Genomic DNA, 22588 nt, shown 5'->3' with positions numbered 1-22588 from the left:
ATAGCATACTAGAGGCCCAGTGCACAAAATTCATGCATGGGGGGGGAGGGTGTCCCTCAGCTTAGCCTGCACCCTCTCCAATCCGGGACCCCTTGGGGGATGTTCTACTGCCAGTTTAAGCCCAAAGCAGCAGTCAGACATCCCTCTCGCAATCTGGGACCACTGGCTCCTAACCGCTCACCTGCTTGCCTGCCTGATCACTCCTAACCACTCTGCCTGCCTGCCTGCCTGATGTGGCTAACTGCTCCCCTGCCTGCCTGATTGTCCTTAACTGCCTCTGCCTGCCTGCCTGATCACCCCTAACTGCCTCTGCCTCGGCCCCACCACTGTGGCTTTGTCCAGAAGGACGTCCGGAAGGTCGTCCTGAAGATGTTCTATCTAATTAGCATATTACCCTTTTATTGGTATAGATTATTTCATTTTGTAGCTAATCTCTTGCTTTGACTGGTTCTAATATCATGTTCTGAAGTCTATTCTTAAAAAAACATATAATAAATGTTGAGAATCCTAGTAGATTTAATTAGGAGGTGTTGTTACCAGACCTTGAATGCCAGGTTCTTGTATCTCAGAGTCCTAAAATGAGCACTGAACTCAGTAAAAGACTAAGCAGATAGAGTTTGTTTTAAAGAGTGTGTGCACAAGAGAGTTGAACAGAAAAGATAAATGAAATCAAGTTTCCCAACTGGAGCTTATATCGAGGCCTTGGAGTGGGTGTGGCGCTTGGGAATGAGGATGAGCTCAGTTGTCCCACGATTGTCATCTGTTGGCTACTGGTCCTGAGGTGGTCACAAGATGTTCTCCATGGTCAGTGGCCCACTCAAAGGGCCCGTAAAATAATGCACGCACAAAGATTCTACTACCATTAATTTGGCAAGACAATTTGCAGAAAATGATGTTAAGAAAATATGTTATCATTGTACCTTCTTTCCTTTAAGGTTGTAGTAGGGTTAATCTCAACTATGAAATTTCACTGAAGGCAAGGAGTCATAGTCAGACTTCTGAGATGGAGTTCTTTAGGTCAAGATGGAGTCTAGATGTTATCCCTACACTATCTCAGTATCATTTAAATAGAATCAGAAATCAAAATGGAGAAAAAAATTGCATAGGCAAAAAGAAAAACATACATTAATGGAGTAAGAAAAACTTAAAATAAAAAGTGAAATAGAAGAAATAAAATACTCTTTGTGAAAGGAGTTAAAGTAGAATTAGGTAGGTAGAGTAAGGGGTAAAAGAAGAAGGAATTGTGGAGCTGGCTGAAACAAACAAAAATGTGTTTTTCAGAAAACAGGATTGCAGAAAAACAGGCTTGATAGCGGAAAATATGGTGTTTTGACATCAGGATTTTTTCTTGCAAGTGAAAGAAAACAATGTTGCAAAAAGGCCAGGAACCAATCAGAGAGCAGCACAGATAGACAAAGAACAGGCCTTTAGCATATATAAGGGGAAGAGCAGAATGGTTTCTGGCAACCCATTTGAATCTCCTTCCCTAGAGGGCAGCATGTGTTTGTTTGCAATAAACTCCTGCCTTGTTTGAACTCCTCTGGTCCAGGGCTTCATTCTTCGATTCCACAAGACAGGAGCCCAGGAAAAATTCCTGCTCACTGGTTCTGGTATCATTTGGACACAGAAAGGGTAAGAATTTTCACTTGGTAGACAGAATTAACTTTGTGAAAGAAAAACTGAAAAATCATCCCTTCGAAGGTATACAAGACCATAGAGATAAATATGATGCTAGATGATAGATATGAGGAACAGAATAAATATTAAGCTTCAGTATTTTAAGTGGTTTAACTCTAACTAGGGCTTTTGCTTCTGGTTATGATGCATACAAATTTAGTTTTAAAACCTATCTGAGAATTGTGGTTATTAAAAAATTCTCAATTAAGTAAATTGAAGAAAATAATGAATCATTTATAGGAGAGAATAGACCCCCTTTTTTTTTTTTTCCCTTAAGTGGTAGTAGCAGGAATATTTCATATAGATGGAGTAAAAGAAAGTAGAATAACTTGTAACATGCTGTTTTCAACTCCACATTGTCCAGCATGAGGGATTCAATCAAAAGAAATCCCACCACAGTTTCACCTGCCAACATTTCTCTTCATGCATCACATGTGATGAATGTTTATATCTTGTTTTAAACAGTGATATGAGTATATACAATTGTCAAAATGTATTCAACTATGTATTTATAATCCTGTGATTTAATGTGTATAAATTATACTTTTATAAACATTAAACAAAAATGTATTTAATGTTTTGAAAGCTTCAAAGAGGGAAATATTACATCATGCAGACCAAAAAACAGCAACAAACCAACAAGTGAAAGTTAAAACAATTATAAACAAAACTAGAGGCCAGGAGCACAAAATTCCTGCACTCTGGGGGGTCCCTCAGCCCGCCCTGCAGCCTTTCACAGTCTGGGAGCACTTGGGTGATGTCAGACTGATAGCAATGGGACACCCTTAGCACTGCCTTGGAGACGAGAGAGGGTCCCATCACTGCTGCTGCGCTCGCCAGCCATAAGCCTGGCCTCTGGCTGAGTGACACTCCCCGTGTGGGAGTGCACTAACCACCAGGGGCCAGGTCCTGCATTAAGCGTCTGCTCCCTGGTGGTCAGTGTGCATCATAACAACCGGTCGTTCCACCTTTCAGTCGATTTGCATATTAGCCTTTTATTATATAGGATATCCAGCAGGTGGAGTGTACTAAAAATATATAGTATATCCATAAAGCAAAACCAGAATATGTGGAGACATGATTATTACATCAAGATAAAAATGAGTGGATTTTTTATCACTTTGAATAATATTGTATATCTTAAGATAAAACATGTATTTTGCTTGCTGAATGAATTAATGAATATATACTCAAATACATACATAAATAGAAACACAAACCTAAACATGATCTGGCAGATGACACAAACCCAAATAATCCTATCTAATAATAGACAAATATGCAAATTGACCATATCTCCGACACACCCACAAGCCACGCCCACAAGCCACGCCCACCATCCAATCAGAGCGAGTATGCAAATTAACCCAAACCAAGATGGCTACAGCCCCAGAGAGCAAGGTTTCCTAGGTAAAAGAGGAAGCAAAGCTTTCCGCTTGCCTTTGCCAGGCCTAAGCCTCCACTCAAGCTACAAAGTTTCAATTATAGAAGGTAAACAAATTCAAACAATTGGCGGCAGAATGGAGCTTGAGAGAGCAGGCCAGGGTTGCCGCGGGCAACAAGGGAAGCAAAGCTTTCCGCACACCCTGGCCGGGCCCACCTGCTTAAGGCAACAAAGTTTCAATTATAACCCCAACACAAATGGCTGCCAGCCTCGGAGGGAGCCCCAGGCTTGGCTCCGCTCCAGGCTACAAAGTTTCAATTGTAGAAGGAAAATAAATTCCAGATACCAGGGCCTCCGCCTGCGTTGCCAGGGGTGTGGCCAGCCTGCAAACCACCACAGGCCCCTCGCTCAGGCAGCCCCACACCCCAAGGGAACCCCCACCTGATCCGGGACGCCCTTCAGGGCAAACCAGCTGGTCCCCACCCCTGTACCAGGCCTCTATCCTATCTAACAAAAGAGTAATATGCAGATTGATCATCACTGCAACACACAATATAGCTGCCCCCATGTGGTCAAAGATCCTGCCCCCATGAGGACACAAGATGGCCACCACAAGATGGCCAGCAGGAGAGGGCAGTTGGGAGGCACCCGGCCTGCAAGGGAGGGCAGTTGAGAAGGACCAAGCCTGCAAGGGAGGGCAGTTGGAGGTGATCAATCCTGCAGGAGAGGGCAGTTAGGGGTGACCAGGCCGGCAGAGGAGGGAAGTTGGGGGCAAAAAGGCTGGCAGCAGAGTGGTTAGGGGGTGATCAGGCTGGCAGGCAGAAGCGGTTAGGGGCAATCAGAAAGGCAGGCAGGCAAGCAGTTGGGAGCCAGCAGTCCTGGATTGTGAGAGGGATGTCCGACTGCCCGTTTAGGGATCCGACTGCCCACCGGGATTGGGCCTAAACGGGCAGTCGGACATCCCTCGAGGGGTCCCATATTGGAGAGGATACAGGCTGGGCTCCGGGACAACCCCCCTCCATGCACAAATTTCGTGCACCAGGCCTCTAGTAAATAAATAAATCTTACAACAGTCAATATATAAAAAAAAACATACTACATGAGAAAATAAGGCAGAAAACAACTGAGTTTGCATTTGTAACTATACTTTCTTGAACTCAGGGAGGAGATGATGAGAGACACTTTAATACAATGACTATTACTCAAAGTATTTCTACCCATTATTTATCCATACTTTATTCTTCCATAATAGCATGATAAATATATTGAGTGAGCTACACAAAAACAGAGATTAAGCCAAACATTCAAATGTTTTGAGTAAATCTGTTTGGGTTATATATATTTTAGAGTAATCCAGAGTATAAATCTCAAGGCAGGGAAAATAGAAGTTTTAAACCTTTTTGAATAATAATTTTGAAAATATAAATTTTAATTCTAAAAGCTGATTTAAATATCTTGAAACTATGAATAATTACACTTAGAACATATAATTATGTGTAGAAGTGATGTTAAATACATAGTTATTCTATATTTAATATATACTTTGGAAAGGAATTATACTTCACATAAAAAACAACAAAAGTTGCTAAAATAATATTTTAAAATTCCTTTTAAATATTCAATACTGTCTCAACAGAACACAAGAGTTTGAAATTGGATGATAAAATAAATAACATTCTAAAGATATCATCTAGCGGGATATTGGAGATTATAGAATACACAAATAAACTAGGTAGGGGAAAGAAGAGTTATTAAATAATTGGGTTAAATAGGACTCAAAAGCAAGTTTTTAAAAACTTGTATATGAGCATAATCATAGATTTATGGAAAATGTTGTAGGGTATGACACCAATATTAGAGTAATATAGGAGAATATTCTCATGTTTCAAATACACCTGTGGGAGTATTTATGAATTGTGTCATAATGTCTGTAATTTAACTTAAAATTGGTAAAATAGGGCCTGAGTTTGCATGGTTAATGGGAGAGGAGTGTTAGAAAGCATTTGGAAAGTATGTGATATGATTTTTAAGAGAAAACAAATCTATGTGTGTATAAATGTTTTACAGATGGAAAATCCCTTCTTCAGAACCACCATCATGTATAAAGGTAGTGTATTTCTAAACACGGGATTGTTGAACTTATTTGGGAAATAAAATAATTCTGTTAACAAAAAGAATACCATGTTTACTTTACAGAGTTGTTCTAATTTTATTTTTCTTAAGGCTAATAAATTGCTGATAAAATTCTTAGTCAATTAATTTTAAAGAGTTCTATTTATTCCACTTGTTTTGAAGAATAAGGATGATGGGAGAATATGATTGTTTATAAGATTCTGCAAACATTTATATAATCCTTGAGTAATAGAAAAAATAACATGAATTCTTTTATCTGATTCAATATGCTCTTGTCTTTCTAAAGTGAGAAATATGTTTATCACAAGAGCCTTTACCATTTTTTCAGCATTTGCTTTGAGTCAGAAAGACTATTAGGCCATCCTAAAATCATAACTAGCTAGGAATGTCTTGGCCTGTCACCAAGTTTTAGATAAAGTTGTTTGTGTTTTGTTTTTTCTTTTGTTGTTGTTTGAATCACTATAACAAAACATAAATTGGGTGGTTTATTTAAAAAATAGAAATTTATTTTTCACTTTTCTGGAAGCTGGAAGTCCAAGGTCACGGTGCCAACATGATCAGTTTCCGGAGGGAGCCTTTTTCTGGGTTTCAAACTAAGAAATTCTCTTTGTATGTGCACACGGTTGAAGGCAGAGAGAAGAAGAAAACTTTGTTATGACCCTTATAAGATAATTAATCCCATCATGAATTTATCTACTCCTAATAACCTCCCAAAGTTCCCACCTCCCAATACCACCACATGGGAAGTAGGGTTTCAACACATGAATTTTTGGGAAACACAAACATTCATTTCACAACAGTTGTTCTGAAAAAATTAGTGAAAAATTTTGTTGACAAATAGCATGTCTTTTTAATATGTTTTGAAAAATTTTATGAGTATTTTAATAAAACTCATAGGTAAATGTGATGTGTATCTCCAATTGAAAACTACTATCCTTGAAAAAATATTAGATTCAAATTCAACAAGTAAGGTTAAAGTTAGGTTGATATTTTAAAAAATAACTACAATTATTATTAATAACACTATACAGTTGTTGAATAATGTCATTAAGCAAAGCACCACTAGGACTTTGTAAACTTAAAAATAATCATGTCATGGAAAGTAAGCAAAGTTAGCAAATTTATGAAGAATATACAGCTCCTAGGGCAATTGAAACTAAAGAGAAAATAAACAAATGGGACTACATTAAAATAAAAAGCTTCTGTACAGCAAAAGAAACCATCAACAAAACAACAAAAAAGCCCACTGCATGGGAGAACATATTTGCCAATGTTATCACCAATAAGGGTTTAATCTCCAACATTTACAGGAACTTAAAAAAAGGGAGATAAACAACCCAATCAAAAAATGGGCAACAGATCTAAATAGCTACTTTTTGAAAGAGAACATAAGGAAGGCCAAGAGACATATGAAAATGTGCTCAAAATCACTAATCATCCCAGAGATGCAAATCAAAACAACAATGAGGTACCATCTCACACCTGTCAGAATTGTTATCATCAACAAATCAACAAATGACAAGTGCTGGAGAGAATGTGGAGAAAAAGGAACCCTAATGCACTGCTGGTGGGAATGCAGACTGGTGCAGCCACTGTGAAGAATAGTATGGAGTTTCCTCAAAAAACTAAAAATGGAACTGCTATTTGATTCAGTAATCCCACTTCTAGGAATATATCCCAAGACACTAGAAACACCAATCAGAAAGGATATATGCACCCCTATCTTCATAGCAGCACAATTTACAATAGCTAAGATGTGGAAATAGCCTAAGTGTCCATCAGCAGATGAATGGATTAGAAAACAGTGGTATATCTACACAATGGAATACTACGCTGCACTAAAAAAGAAGGAATTCTTATATTTGCAACAGCATGGATGGAACTGAAGAGCATTGTGCTAAGCAAAATAAGCCAGTCAGAGAAAGATAAATATCACATGATCTCACTCATTTGTGGAATAAATAGGCCCTTGGGTTACATTGGATATCCATTTATACAGCGTGACATAATGTGCTTTTCGCCATAAGTTGGAACCCACCTACATAAGCACATACGTCACTCACATGGAGCACATACACAACAGAATGAAGTGAAACAGTAAAAAAAAAATTAAAAGAAAGATAACCATTCCTGACCTTTACTTGTGGTAAATAAATAATAAAAAACATAAAGCACATATGTACATATGTCAAAATGACAGAACTTCTTTTTTTTATAAATAAACTAGAGCCCAGCCTGCACCCTCTCCAATCTGGGATGCCTCTCACAATCCAGGACTGCTGGCTCCCAACTGCTCACCTGCCTGCCTTCCTGATTGCCCCTAACCACTTCTGCCTGCCAGCCTGATCACCCCCTAACCACTCCCCTGCCAGCCTGACTGACGCCTAACTACTCCCCTGCCGGCCCAATTGCCCCTAACTGCCCTCCTCTGCAGGCCATCTTGTGGCGGCCATCTTGTGTCCACATGGGGGCGGCCATCTTTGACTACATGGGAGCGGCCATCTTGTGTGTTGGAGTGACGGTCAATTTGCATTTACCTCTTTATTAGATAGGATGGGAGATGGTGACATAATCACTAAACAACTTGCGTTGAGTCCTGAGGACTGTCTGTATAATGAACAACATAAACTGATGAACAAAAACAGATCCAGAGACAGAGAAGCATAGATCAGACTGTCAAACCTCAGAGGGAAGGTAGGGGAGGGAGAGGGTAAGGGGAAGAGATCAACCAAAGGACTTGTATGCATGCATATATAAGCCTAACCAATGGACACAGACAACAAGGGGGTGAGGGCATGAGTGGGTGATGTGAGGGGGATAAAGACACATATGTAATACCTTAATCAATAAAGAAAAAAATAATAAATAAAAATTGAAATAAATAGTAATGTACAAATTAAAGAAACAAACAAACAAAAAAGAACATACTTGACATAAAGCACAAGCAGGAAACTCAGCTAGTCTGGTGCCCTGCCTGGTATAGGTTTAAACTTTTCCTCCCTATATGTTTTGGGGTTCCCTTGCCAGGTAGACTAGATTTCAAGGTTTCCCTTTTACATTGTTGTGGCTTTTCCTAGAATTTATGGGAACATCTGATGACTTTAATTTGGCAAGTTCCAAAACTGCTGATTTCTTTGTTTAGTGGGTGAGATAAAACTCCCTTTTTTCCCACTTCCCTCCTCCTTTCCTAGTAACTATTGTTCCTGCCTAACATATATATTGTATAAATTCTCAAAGTAGCAAAAATGAATATGTTTATTTATAGACTCAAATAAATAGCCTCTCTTTACCATAAAACAAATAGCAAATCATTTAAAATTGTACTGAGAAAGTAATGTTTCAGTTTTCTAAGCCACTTAGGAATAATCTTTATATTAATGGGCTCCATTAACCCAATTTAATATTAGACCATGATTTTAAGTTACCTATAATTCTTGGAAATTATCTTTAAGTTTATATACTAGAAAATGTAACTATTGTTGGGTTAGTATTTGTCAGAATAATTCAATTTGGTTAAATGCAAATATAATTTCCCTGATAATTTTAAACATTAAATATAATCAGCAGTTGCTGATCAGTAAAAACATAACCAAATAGAATACAAATATATGTTAGTACTATATATAACATTGATAATTAGGAATAACATTTTATTAAACCTAAACTAATCTCAGTAGCCAAAATTTTATCTAAATTATGTGAATTTGAACTCTTAAAATGTTTGTGAATTGTTTATATATTAATACTTTTCCAGTATACTGAAAGTATTTGAAATTTAGTTTTATAATTTTCTGGGAAATTTACTAATAGTAAAAATACTGTGAATTCTTGAACACCAAAGGCGTTAGGGGCACCAACCCTTCACACAGGCAAAAATCTGAATATAACTTAGTCCCCCAAAAATTAAGTTGTCCCTCAGTATCCAAATGACATTGGTTTCAGGACCCCCTTCAGATACCATAGGATACTCCTATATAACATGGCATAGATCGAAGAATACAGTTAATTCCTCACATCTCTTTGTTTCTGCTGATTCCCAACTGAGAGTCAAAAACAGTACAGGTGTTTATTAAAATAAATTTGTATATAAATGGACTTGTGCAATTCAAATAGGTGTTGCTGAAGGCTCAACTGTATCTAAGCACATATTTATCCCAATAAGTTTGTCTAATTAGAGCTTCTTTAATTTAAGATGTTTTATAATCTAATTTTATGTTATAATCTAATCTATAAAGGTTATCAATAGGTAGGAAATATTACATACAATAGTTAATAAAGATCTTTTTGAGATACAAAAAAAAGACAGCAAAAAGTTGAAAGCATATTGCCTCAATTCTAAAATTTCAGCCATGAGTAAAGTGTAAACATAAAAAATAAAACTTAACTTTGAGTTAATTTTGTGAGTCCAGATAACCACTACTTGATGGACATTAAATTTTTAATTGATTTGAGATCAAAAGAGATAATAAGTGAAACAGAAAAACTAAAAAAAAAAAAATCTGTCATCTGTTGTTCAACAGAAAATGGATCTTCATAAAACCATCAATTAATGTATAAGAGATTATCTAGTGGCAGAACCTTTACCCAAGTTCCAAATGTAAAATAATTTATTGGATTTTAACAAAACAGAAACAAAATTAGTGAGTGGAAAATTAAAATTTGAAAGCCAGATGAAAGGATTTAAAGGCAGTTAGGGTAGGGTCCATGGAAAAGGAATGCACACCTGAGGGGCAGAGACAGCTCCAATCCTCCAGACTGTTTATCTTAAAAGCAAGAGGACTTGGGGGGGGGGGGTGGTGATGGGGGACATGGGGTCATGGGGTAAGCTTTAAAACTGTCAGAAATGCTCACCTACCTGAATTCAAATAACAGACAGAAGTATGGCGAAAACAAAACTTTTAATACATTCTCGAAAGCCGGGGTCCGTTTGGTTGTGCAGGCACACCTGGGGCAGCGAACACAGCCCATTTATTCAGTCCCTCCTCCGGTTCCGCATTGGCTGAGTGCTATGGGGTCACCTGTTTCCTCATATGTCGCCTAGGTCTTGCTGTCTCCCATTGGGCCATTCAAAAAAATTGGGCTGAGGCCCTTTCTAGTTGCTTCCAACTCCCCCTTGTCTAGCCGAGGCAGGAGTAATGATGCTTACCCATGTCCACAGTTCCTTGCTCTTACATCCTTTTCTCTCCTCCCTACATTCGGTTTGCTCTGGGGAAATTCAGCAGCCATTTCCATCAAAAGCCAACCATGCTGGAGATGGATCACAGAGGCCCATATCCTACAGAAACTAAGCAGGGAAGGGTCCAATTAGAAAGTAGCATGTACAAACAAAGAAGCTGCCAGCATTTATACACCCTTAGACAAAGGGACTCACTGGAGTGGGTTTTTTTCAACTTAGAAATCCCTCCCCAGCCCTAACCAGTTTGGCTCAGTGGATAGAGTGTCGGCCTGCGGACTGAAAGGTCCCGGGTTTGATTCTGGTTAAGGGCGTGTACCTTGGTTGCGGGCACATACCTGGTGGGGGGTGTGCAGGAGGCAGCTGATCGATGTTTCTCTCTCATCATCGATGTTTCTGACTCTATCCCTCTTCCTTTCTCTCTGTAAAAAATCAATATATAATATATATTATAATATATATATATATTTATATATATATATAAAATAAACCCCTTCCCAGAGTGGTTTTCCCATTTTGGGGCCCCCTCTCCAGTGGGGAGTTTGAATATAGTTGCAATACATTTCCATTCTTTTGCTTGAAGTCCTTTTGTCCACAGATTTTATTCTTCAAACTTCGTAGGACAAAAACTGGCAATAGAGTTCCAGCTTGCCATTTGCAGTATCACAGAGACTTGGCAAAATCCTATTGTTGCTTTGGATTCACCTTTAGAAACCAAGAAAAGACACCCCTGGTTTTATACCACCCCGGAGGTGAACTTCCTTGTGACATAATTTACCAGATTCTTATAAGTGAATCCACTGGGCATCCCAAGGGAGGACCTCTAAAACTGTTAAAGGACAATTTCCAGCAGTCCCATCTATATGGGAATCATGGTGAAAAGGGAACAAGCCAAAAACTAACATAATGCAGATATCTCAGCTCACATTTTGAAGAAAGGATTCAAGTACCGTTGCTCACAGTTCTTGTTGGGTAATGCTTTTGGGCCTGCCTCCATTTTCAGGGTTGATAAATAATTAAACTTTTGTGACCATAGCACTTCCCAATGGGATGGGTTGTTTGGGAGCTGCTAAAGTTCTTACATTAATTTACAAGCAATGTTTTCTAGCTGCGGGACTCAATGTTGGTGTATGTGTGCACAGGCTAAAGCTGGTAGGGTGTGTAAGCTAGTATAAGGGTGAAATTATGTATGCAGGTATGCGCACTCAGTGGAGTGTTTTCGCAGAGTCATGCAACACTTCCTGGGTATAAAAAGGAAGCCTTAAATGGATAATAGTAGCTGGGGGTGAGGCATATTACAGGTGTACCTCAAAGATATTGCAACTTTGGTTCTAGACCACCTTAATAAAGCAAGTATCTCAATAAAGCCAGTTATATTTTTGTAACAGAGTGAAATGCTTGCTCTCACTGATGGCCTTCAGGTTAGTAACTACTGCTATTGACATGTTAATTAACTGGAGGAATCTTGCTGGAGGGTTTGAGCTTTTGCAGAGCAGCCATTGTGACAAGGCCACCTTTCTCAAGGAGGTGAGGAACTAATGCTCTATCTAAGATTTACAGGAGTCTCCAGAACTTGACTCAGATCAGTGGGAGTCAAAATTGATTGAGATCTTGAAGGGATTTAGAAATGTTACACTCTTCCTTGGATCCCTTTTTGTTGTCTAGCTATCTAGTTGCCCAAGATTCACATCCAACTCTTGCCTCCGCCTCCCTTCCCTTGACAATAAAAGATGCCTGAATTTTAGTTTCCCTTAAGATAAATTGCAGGATTAGTTCTCCCATCTTTTGGGTTGGCACCTTTCCTATCAATAAACCTCTCCATATTCCAAACTCTGATGTATTGAAGATTTGCCTTTCTTTTTGAAGCATCAGGCACACAAACCTTGCCCCTGTAACTGCGTATCTTGCCTTCATTTGTAAAAGACACAACACCCGTGAAGTACAATAAAGCAAAGCACAATAAAACAGGATATACCTGTATATTCTTAATATTTCAGGTTCTCCAGGGAGCCACTGGCAGCTTCTTAATTGCATCAGGTTCACCATTGATCCAAAATTTTAAATCTTGCTTTCCTTGCACTGGGCAGAAAAAATATTGACTTATATGGCATTGTGTTTTTCTTTCCCGTGAAGTATGTATCAGTCTAACTTCACTTTTGTTTACCTTTTTCCAATTGAGTAGCGCAACCACTCTCTATCCAGACACATTTATACAGAAACACTGTCTTTTGTACATGGTCACATTTATCCTTTCCTTAAGCAATTTTATTGTTTCTGCTTCTCTAGTTGTTGTGTGAAAAAAATCTTGGAGGTAGAATATGAGCTAGGAGGTATAATGCATGATCTAATATCTTCAAACTGACATTTATCACCTGTTAATGCAATTAAAACCTCATCTTTCCCTGTAGGGAAACCTCCTAAAGACAGGAATTTCCCATCGAAAAAGAAGTCCTTACTTTTCCATCCCCAGTGCTCAGTCTCAGGCAGAGAAAAATAAAGAGATATAGAGACCAGGAGCTTGGTGATATCAAAGAAAGGAACAAAGTTCCAGCCTTCAGAGAAGAAATATACTTTTAATTATACACTTCTATATTCTCTCATATATACTAGAGGCCAGGTGCATGAAATTCATGCATGGGGGGCAGGTGTCCCTCAGCCAGGCCTGCACTCTCTCCAATCAGGGACCCCTCCGTAGTTGGACATCTCTCTCGCAATCCAGGACCACTGGCTCCTAACCACTCACCTGCCTGCCTGCCTAATGCCCCCAACTGCCCTCCCCTGCCAGGCTGGTCACCCCCAACTGCCCTCCCCTGCCAGCCTGATCACCCCTGCCTGCCTCTGCCTCGGCCCCCACCAGAAGGAAGTTGGATGTCTGGAAGATGGCCAGTTGACCCAGTCTAATTAGGATATTATATTAGAAACCCAATGCACAAAATTCGTGCAAGAGTAGGCCTTCCTTCCCCCGGCTGCTGGCACCGGCTTTCCTCTGGCCGCTGGCAGGCACCCAGGACCCGGGCTTCCCTTGCAGCTCTGGCTTCCTCCAGAAGGTTGTCTGGAAGGACGTCCAGTCTAATTAGCATATTACACTTTTATTAATATAGAATATATATATGTATGTATGTATGTATGTATGTGTGTGTGTGTATGTGTGTATGTATATATATATATGTATATATATATATATACACAGTTCCTAATATGGCAGAAAGATGTTAACCTTTTCACAGAAAGACTTGCAGGCAACGTGTTCACATTTCCTTCCATTAAAACTAATAGTGGTGCTTTTTGGCAACAGTGAGAATGACACCAGATATTAGATCATTGGGATCAGACTAGACTTTGGTTTGGCAACCTTGGTACTTGAGTTTTGGCTAAGAAAGAATTCAGAGCCAATAATCAAACTATAAGAGAATGTTTATTTAGAAAATAACAAAGGTAAAAGAGGTGAATGGCAGAAGAAATGGGCTCAGGAAACAAGTTACAGAGGCAAGAGAAGGGCCCTTGGAGCTTGGGAGTGAGGAGCTTGGGAGTGAGGAGCTTGGGAGTGAGGATGGTAAAGGTAGTGTGCCTATGGGGAAGGGGAAAGGAGGGGCAGCCCTGGGCATACTCCCAAGAGGGATAAGAGTGATAGCATGTTGGGTCCTGTATCCTAAAAGCTTTTTTTTTTTTTTAGTAGAGAACGTTTATTTGGAAAATCACAGAGGTTGAAGAAATAATTCTTAGAAGAAATGGGCTTAGGAGACAAGTTATAGAGGCAAAGGAAGGGCCCTTGGAGTTAAGACATGTGGGAGGTAAAGGTGACGTGCCTTGGGAGGATGAAGAGGGGGAAGGAAAAGGCCCTGGGTCCCCCGTCCCAAGTCCCAAGGGTTTTAAGGTGGAGATTTTAGGGGAGGGCCCAAGGGAAGATCTTAATAGAATATTCAGCAACTTTCCAGATGTGTCCTTTCCAGGGTCTAGGTCTCTATTGATTGGTTGGCGCCAGGGCAGGGGGTCATTATCCAATGCAGCTGGTTCTGAGGTCAGTCATGGCTTGCTTGTCTGTTTTTTTTTTTTTTTTCCCTAAAAGCTTTTAAGGGTGGAGATCTTAGGGGAGATTCCAGCAGAATATTTCAATGGAATATTCATCAGCTTTCCAGGTTTGTCCTTTCAGGACCATGCTCTCCACTGATTTGTCATTATTCACTACAGCTGGTCCTGAGGTCAGCTTTGGTGTGGCTGGCCTGGTTTTGCTACTTTTCTGGGCCTAGAACTGAAATACAACTAAGGCCTAGTGTTATCTTTAGGGAGGAAAGTCAGGGGCTTCTAAACTGCATGACCAATGATATGAAAGGTCAGGGAAACTTACCCTGGGGTGAGGTCCTTGTTTTCCCAGTTTGGTCCATTGCTAGGCACCTGGGCTTTTCAACTTGGTGACCATTTGTACCTGGCCCATTGTCCTTGTTCTGCTCATGTCTGCCTAACTGCCTACCACAGTACTGTTGAGCCAGGATTAGCATACATACATAACAATAAAATTTAGAGTTTGGAGAGGGTTTTCCATCTGGATATCTGAATAATTACCTAAAATATAGGGTCCCTTATTGACTTTTGTAACAGGAACCCAAGTTTGGCTGCCTGCTGTCATGAAAACCAAACTTGTGAGACAAATGCTGGTGAAAAAATAAAGGTACCTGAGAAAATGGGGAGCTCTTATCACTAAGCCCATCTTAACATGTCAGTGCAGGCATAGGTTTTTATAAGAAGGGAGAGGGAAAGAAGAGCAAAGAAATCAAGGGGACAGGGTTGAAAAGTCTTATATGTGCAGACCAGTACAGTCCATTCCAATAAGGACTTCAAAAATGGTCAAGTGATGGTTTTGTCTTCATCATCCTGATCTTTGTCATCCTGGTTCTTCATCATCATCAGTCTATGGTTGAAGGTCAGCAAATCTCCCGTAACTGGTCTGACTGAAGGTTGGAGTCTATATCTTCTGAAGTTAGTTCCTAGGATTCTTATATGAACATGCTGTTTAGCTATAAGCTACATATTAGTAAGATTCAGTATTTACAGAAACAATGTCAAAATAATAGTGGGATGGGTTACAGTTTCTCCACTGTTATACTGTTGGGTGGCCACAGAAAACATCCAGTTAGTCACTCAATCGGGATCTGTCAAGCTACCATTTATTGTCAAAATAATGTTTGAGAAATAAAGCAATCCTGCCATTAAAAAGGATCCTTCATTCCAATTGTTGACATAAGAAACTTCCAAACCTGTAGAGAGTTTTTTATGATTTTATTTGAATCAAAAAAAGGATATGCCTAAGAGCAAGATCTCAACAGATGGATAAATACGCTTCAAAAATGACAGTTTTCAGCTTCTATGGATGTAAAATTGAGGAGGAACCCTAAGGATGATTACAGGAGAGTGGGAGAAATCAGGGGATTGGATTATAGGAGAGTTAATGAGATTATGTGCTCTTGTGAGGTCTGTCACTTTTTAGAGAGCATGGTGTGAAAAGACTTGAAAGAGTCAGGGACCTAGATGCAAAGAAACAATGCACTGGATTTGCTTAAGGCAAAGTTAATCACTTTACTAAAAAAGTTATATACCGGGAATGTGACTACCCACCACAATCTGAAAGACTAACTAAAAGACCAAAGTTTAGGAGAAAACACATATGTAAAAAAAGAATATAAATGGAGCCACTTGGAAATGCAGTCAGAGTTGCCATCACAAAGGAACTGCCTTGCTGGTCTTAACTCTTCAAACTTCCAGAATGTTAATACTGGTGGAAATAACCTTTGAACTGGGATCAACGCAGCATTGTTTCTCAAACAGCTGTTTATTTTGACTACTGGGCTGATAATGAAAGATGTTCTTTAGAATTAAGATCATTATGTTAGCTTATCTGCATCTATAGAAGTTTCTGCCTTAGATTCTTAATACCCACAAACATGCCTTCCTTCTATTGAGGTAGTTATTTCCCTTTCCCTTCTTATTAATACTCCATTGGCTTCAACTTCTAATGGGAACACTATTTGGATTTCTACCTGAATCAGTGATTCCTCAATAACTATTCTCTTTGAGCATAAACAAACACTTGTTGTTCCTCGCTTTGGCCTTTTATTTTTAGGTAATGCATAAATCACACCATACTGATATGTGGAAATGGTGAGCTCAGACTCTCACTGTGGGTCCTTGTCCTATGAAGTTTGAAGAATAAAATTCGAGGACTACAAGATTTTAAGCAAAAATCTGGAAGTTTATTGCAAGCGTATACAAACTCCCCCTGGGGAGGGGCCCCCATAGGGGAAAAACCTCTCTCTCTCTAAAATGGGAAAAACGTAGTCCAGTCCTCTGAGCCTCTTTGTCTACGGGTTTATAAATGCTAGTAGCTTCTTTGTCTGTTTATCTTACTTTCCAATTGGACCCTTCCTTATTTTATGTCCCCCGTGTTTTTCTAATTGGCCACTTTCCCTGCATGGTATCAGTTTCAAAGCTTACCTGGTGCCCCCCTCTTCATCTTCCTCTTATCTTGCAACTATTTTTAATTTAAATTCTTTATTGTTGAAGGTATTACATATGTCTCCTTATTTTCCCCCATTGACCTCTCCTGGGCCACTCCCATCCCCAAGCACATGCCCTCACCCCGATAAAGTCTGTGTCCATTGGTTATGCTTATATGCATGCATACAAGTCCTTTGGTTGATCTCATACCTCCTCCTTCACCCTCCCTTGCCTTCCCTCTGATGTTTGATGGTCTGTTGTAACATTCTTATAAACAACCTGGCAGCTTGGAGTGTCTTTGCCTGTCACGTATGAATTCCTCTCTCATGGACCCACCCCCTTCCCTAAAATTGCCTCTCCTGTCTCTAAAATCCTTTCAACACAATATAGATCTTGCAAAATTACTTTAGATGGTTTTCACCCTCAATTTATACCTATTGAACAAGTTTAAACAAAATAATATGTCATTAATCTATTTATCTCTTAACCAGGTAACCCCCGGCTTTTTTTTTTTTTTTCATGAAGAAGTAAAAAATACCACTCCTTTGTCATTTAAGCTTTCAATTCCTAAACTGCACAGAAGATTTTTCTTGCTTTAAAAATCATGTACACATGGGGAGATGCTTTAGGGCTTCTGTTACTATAAAGCTCAAAGTGCTCTAAGAGGGCTTTTGTGTCAAGTGCTGTACCGGCCAAAGGTAATTTAATGCTTTTGAGAAGGTTATAGTTATCTTAGGGCCTGAAGCTAAAAACAACAAAACAAAAACAAAAATAATATTTTATTTCAAGTTTGGCAACTTAGGTAATCCTATAAAACATCATATTTCAATCTATGTTCCTGTTTTTCTTCTCTTAGCAAACTTTATAGAATTTAGATTAAGCATTTCCATGTTCTCTAAGAATCTAGATTTTTACAGAACATGTAGCCTATAAAAATATGTGACCCATTCTACATGATTTTAAGCAGTTAAATGCAGTCTTTAAATGAAACATCATCTAAAACATGCTATTTACATATTACCTTATGCATTCGAGTTTTCCAGAGGAACAGAACCAATAGAATGTCTGTCTATCTATCTATCTATCTATCTATCTATCTATCTATCATCTATCATCTATCTATCATCTATCTATCTGGAGATTCATTTTAAGAAATTGGCTAGAGTGATTCCAGAGGCTGGAAAGTCTGAAATTTTCAGGACAGGACAGCATTCTGGAAATTTCGGCCAAAGTTGATAATGCAATATGAGTTAAAACCTCATAATTTTTTTTAATATCTTCAAATGATTGGATGAAGGCCACACATTATGAAAGATAATCCACTTTATTCAAAGCTTACTTATTTAAATGTTAATCACATCTAAAAATATGTCACAGCAACATCTAGACTGGGGGACATCATAGGTTAGTACAGTTGAGACAGGGTAAAAATTAATAATCACAGTCTATACTTTGTTAAATTGCCACAAATTTATATCTTCTTATGCCATAATTAATATCCAAATAAGGTTGACAATATGATTATGATTCTGCCTAAAATGATACAATTGTCCCGCTTACACTGAAAATGCACCATCGCTTTTCCAAGAAGTGGGAACAAAGTGCTTGGGTGAAAGTTTACTCTTCTTCTTTATGTCCTGTAGCTCTCTCTCTCTTCCCTATCTAAAGACTTAGCAAGAAGGTGGTTATCTGAAAGCCAGGAAGGAAGAGGGTTCACATCAGGAACCAAATCTGCCAGCACCTTGACCTTGGACTTCCTGGAGTCCAGAACTGTGAGAAATGCGGGTCTGCTGTTTAAGCCACCGAGTCTATAGTATTTTGTTATAGCTGCATGAGACCCTAAAAAGTCTCCTATATTCCAGACACAAGCCTCCTTACCTGTATTGTTCATCAGTAGTCCTATTTTCATGTGGTAGTCAGGCTTCATAATTCTAGCTGATGAAGTAACTCCCTTCTTTGCCTATTGATTCAGAGGTGTGAGGAATCCCAATGGGTCAGGCAACAGTTACTACTTCCGGTTAAGTGGAATAACTGGTGTGTCTCCCAGTGGAAGCATCCCTCCTTTTGGAACTAAGACATCTAGACAGCAGAGATGTGAGAACACAAAGCAAAAAATTTGCTAGAGGATTACTAGGAGTAATATTGAGTTTACAGCCCTTGAATTCTGGATGCACGAATCCTGGCTATGTCAGAAATTTCACTCAGGTTTTTCTATTTCTGCTCTTCTGCAATGAAGATTTTTTTAAATAGTAATATATCCAGATATATAGAGGCATTGTAGCAAATAGTATGTATAAAAATCATTTAGATTTGTGCAAAGATTGTATTACTAGGAAAAAAAATCCCTCAACAATTTCAGATCTTTATATGAAGTAAAATCAAATTAGTGTTAGATGTCTTATCTCTAGTCAGCTATTATATCCTTCACTTACAATACTTATTTTATAGGAGGATATTTTATTTTTATGAATATTGGGAAAAATTTTTCATAAATATCTTTTAAGCTTTTTTGCATTTTCCACAAAATAAGGCATTTATTTTCTCACAGTAGACCTTAGTTCCTAAAATTTATGTAAAAATAGAATGTGACAAATCTGTAATAATAAATGTGTAATATGCAAATCAACCGAATGGCTGAACAACAGAATGACCATCCCAATGACCTCCGGACAACCATGCTATGATGCCCACTGGCGCCAGGCCAGCCAAGATGGGTGCCATGCGATTGGTTGGGGGCCCAGCTATCACCCCATGATCACCCTGCAGAGGGAGGCCCAGGCCACCCGCTGGCGGGCCATCAATCAGGGGGCTTTACTATCCCCCCCGCCAAAGAGGGAGGCCCAGTCTATCCGGCCAGCAGCGCTGCAGCGGGTAGCCGGGGCCTCCCTTTGTGAAAACGATCCATTGCAGATCCCTGGCCAGGTGGGAAAGACCTACCTCTTTGGGGCGATCAATCACAGGGTTCCTGGACTGTGAGAGGGCATAGGCTGAGCTGAGGAAACCCTCCCACCAGTGCACAAATTTTTTGCATCAGGCCTCCAGTATAGAAATAAGCTGAAAATGAAGCCATGGCCTAGTTGTTCAGTTGGTTAGAACATTGTTCTGATATGTCAAGGTTTCGGGTTCCATCGCTGGTCATGATACATACAAGAATCAACCAGTGAATGTGTAAATAATTGGAATGACAAATCAATTTCTCTCTCCTCTCTCTAAAATCAATAAATAAAAAATTTAAACTGGAAATGAAATAGGAAAGTCATTTTATACAGTTCTTTATTTCCATGTAACTGTAATATATAAATTAGATGTTAAAGAATTATGCTATTCTGTTTCTTTTCTAATAAAATAGATGTTACAATATGAGGTTCAGTATAAGATATTTCTAATGTCTTATTAAGTCATAAAATTCTATATGTTAATATCATATTGAGGTCAAAAGGGAACAAATAAATATCAATCATATTTTCTATTCAAATTCAGAAACAGTCAAGAGATAGAAGAGAAGCAGATATAAAAATATGAATATTATTGATGAAGTATAGGCTGGAGGACATGGCTTCCTATGTATTGAACATGAGTATTAGCCTTTGAACACAATCACAGACATTGTGAGACAATCACGAACTTGACTCCACAAGGGAAAAAATCCTATATAATAAAAGGCCAGGGACCATAAGCGTAACGACCAGAACAACTTCTCAAACAGTCTCCATGAGGTGCATTGACCACCTCTCCCCCACCTCTCCTTTCCCCCACCCCCACCACCACCCCTGCCCTCGAGCAGTGACAGTGGACAGGGTATCTAGCAAAGAGCAGTGGTGGGCATGGCTGTGAGCTATGGGCGGGGCGGCAGCCTGAGAGATGATTGGCAGTAAGTGCAACAAGCTACTTGCACATGATTTCATGGCTGGGCCTCTAGTCTATTATAAAATCAGCAGCATAACAGACTTGTGCAGAATTGTGGCAGAAAAGGGAACCTGTGGATGAGGTGGACATAGGGAAGCCAGGTGAAATAATTTTGTCTGTGTAAAAACAAAAAGAAGTAGGGAATAGTATTAACAGTGTTTTGTTTCCTGAATTTGCTTATGGTGTCATTCTAGAATTCTAGAGCATAGTTCTAATAAAAGACAGACACCATACACAGATGTAGTAAGCAGGGAAAATGTTGAGTGAACACTCATTTACACACTGTCTCGCATCTGAACAAAGCTGAGATACAATATAGAGTTTGATAATTCCTTTACATATTATTTTTTCATCTCCTGCTCCATTAATACATCCTCAATAGATTAAAAAGAATAATAAAACTGCTCTCCAAGTTATACAAAAGGGTCCCTCTTTGATTCTCTGTGATATTTATATGTATACTGTATAACAAATTACTAGCTAACTGTATATACATGAACTGAATATTAAAAATGTATTAATATTTGTTAATATTAAAAAACTGTTCAAGATAGTTTGGATTTTTAGATATACATAATACTTTATTTTTATTTTAAAATATGTTTCAATTAATTTGATTGCGTCAATTAATTACCAAAACTTTAATTTACTCTATTTGGATAGAAACTGGAAACTTGGCCAATCAAATTAAAATAAACCCTACAGATTTCAGTTTGGGCTTGATATTTGTAAATCTTATATCCCAATTAATTTAAATGTAAAAGTTTATAATGAAGTAATTGTGATTAATATTTATTAGAATAATTCTGGCACATCAATATCAACTTTATATATATTTTGTGTTTATCCATTTGAAAATGAAAGCTGGTTGCTATTTGATGCAAACAATGCAGTATTTCCTTAAGAATAATTTTAGGTTTAAAATGTATAAAAATCAAAATAGTAAAGATATATCAGATTTATTAAATAAAATATGGTTAGAAAATGTTACTAAAACATTGTCTAAAATTGAAGCTTTAATTAATAAGCTAAAGTTATTACCTTCTACTAAGTTTCAAGGATATAATAATTACCTTTACATTCTATTAAAGCACTGCATGCACTTCCATTTTCTGCTTTATTTTTCAGACGTAATATCTGGATTGACGTGCTACTGAACTGCTTCTGTGCCTGGGGCTGGCTCTGCCCTGGGTTGCTCTGGGACTATTTGTATGCCAGGCAATCTCCAGGTTCTAGAGTGTCAGAGTAAGTTTATTAAAGCTTAGGACAGTGAGGGAAAGGAAGGGCCACTGTAGGCAGGACGAGGGAGTTAGCCCTGGACAAGTTGCTGTAGCCAATGCTCCCCGGGGTGCAGATTTCCTTAAGACCTTTAAAGCTTAGGATAGAAGAAGCAAAGTACACTCCTGAGGAAAAAGGGACATGGGCATGCTCAAAGAAGAGCCCATGCTGGTGTTCTTTGTCCTGAGGGTTTTATTGATTGTCTATAAGCAGGAACTTAGGGAAGGTTCAAGGAGAGGACCTCAACAGAATGTTAATTAGATTTCTGGATCTGTTTTTAATATGCTGATGTATTAAAATGAGAATAAAATGGATCTGAGTCATTTTCTGGTTAGTTTTACCTTGATCTTGGATTAGTCTGACTAATTGTTTTTGTTTGTTTGTTTGTTTTGTTTTGTTGTTGTCTATTTCCCTGACTCAGGTGATTTAAACCACCTGCTCTTAGGTATTTTGTTAGGGAGGATAGATTTAGACCACCCACTCTTAGGTCTCTTTGGTTAGGGAGGATAGAGTCTTGTGATTTATCAACTGGATGTTAATTGCTCAGC

The 22588-nt window shown here is 38.6% G+C and overlaps 2 long non-coding RNA genes across 2 annotated transcripts; both read right to left on the bottom strand.

The window, feature by feature from the left end:
* Positions 1-5713: 5713 nt before the first annotated feature.
* Positions 5714-10766, bottom strand: LOC129150039 (uncharacterized). Its single transcript, XR_008556816.1, has 3 exons — positions 10706-10766; positions 10341-10478; positions 5714-5799 (listed from the first exon to the last, which is right to left on the bottom strand). It is a non-coding gene; the product is annotated as an uncharacterized LOC129150039 (long non-coding RNA).
* A 256-nt stretch (positions 10767-11022) lies between these two features.
* LOC114232986 (uncharacterized) lies at positions 11023-18942 on the bottom strand. Its single transcript, XR_003619098.2, has 3 exons — positions 18735-18942; positions 12343-12446; positions 11023-11072 (listed from the first exon to the last, which is right to left on the bottom strand). It is a non-coding gene; the product is annotated as an uncharacterized LOC114232986 (long non-coding RNA).
* Positions 18943-22588: the final 3646 nt, after the last annotated feature.

Source organism: Eptesicus fuscus, chromosome 8 (assembly GCF_027574615.1).
Source record: "Eptesicus fuscus isolate TK198812 chromosome 8, DD_ASM_mEF_20220401, whole genome shotgun sequence".
Lineage (NCBI taxonomy): Eukaryota > Metazoa > Chordata > Mammalia > Chiroptera > Vespertilionidae > Eptesicus > Eptesicus fuscus.
The sequence above is the reverse complement of the archived record's forward strand: the minus strand, read 5'-3'. Positions and strand labels throughout refer to the sequence as shown.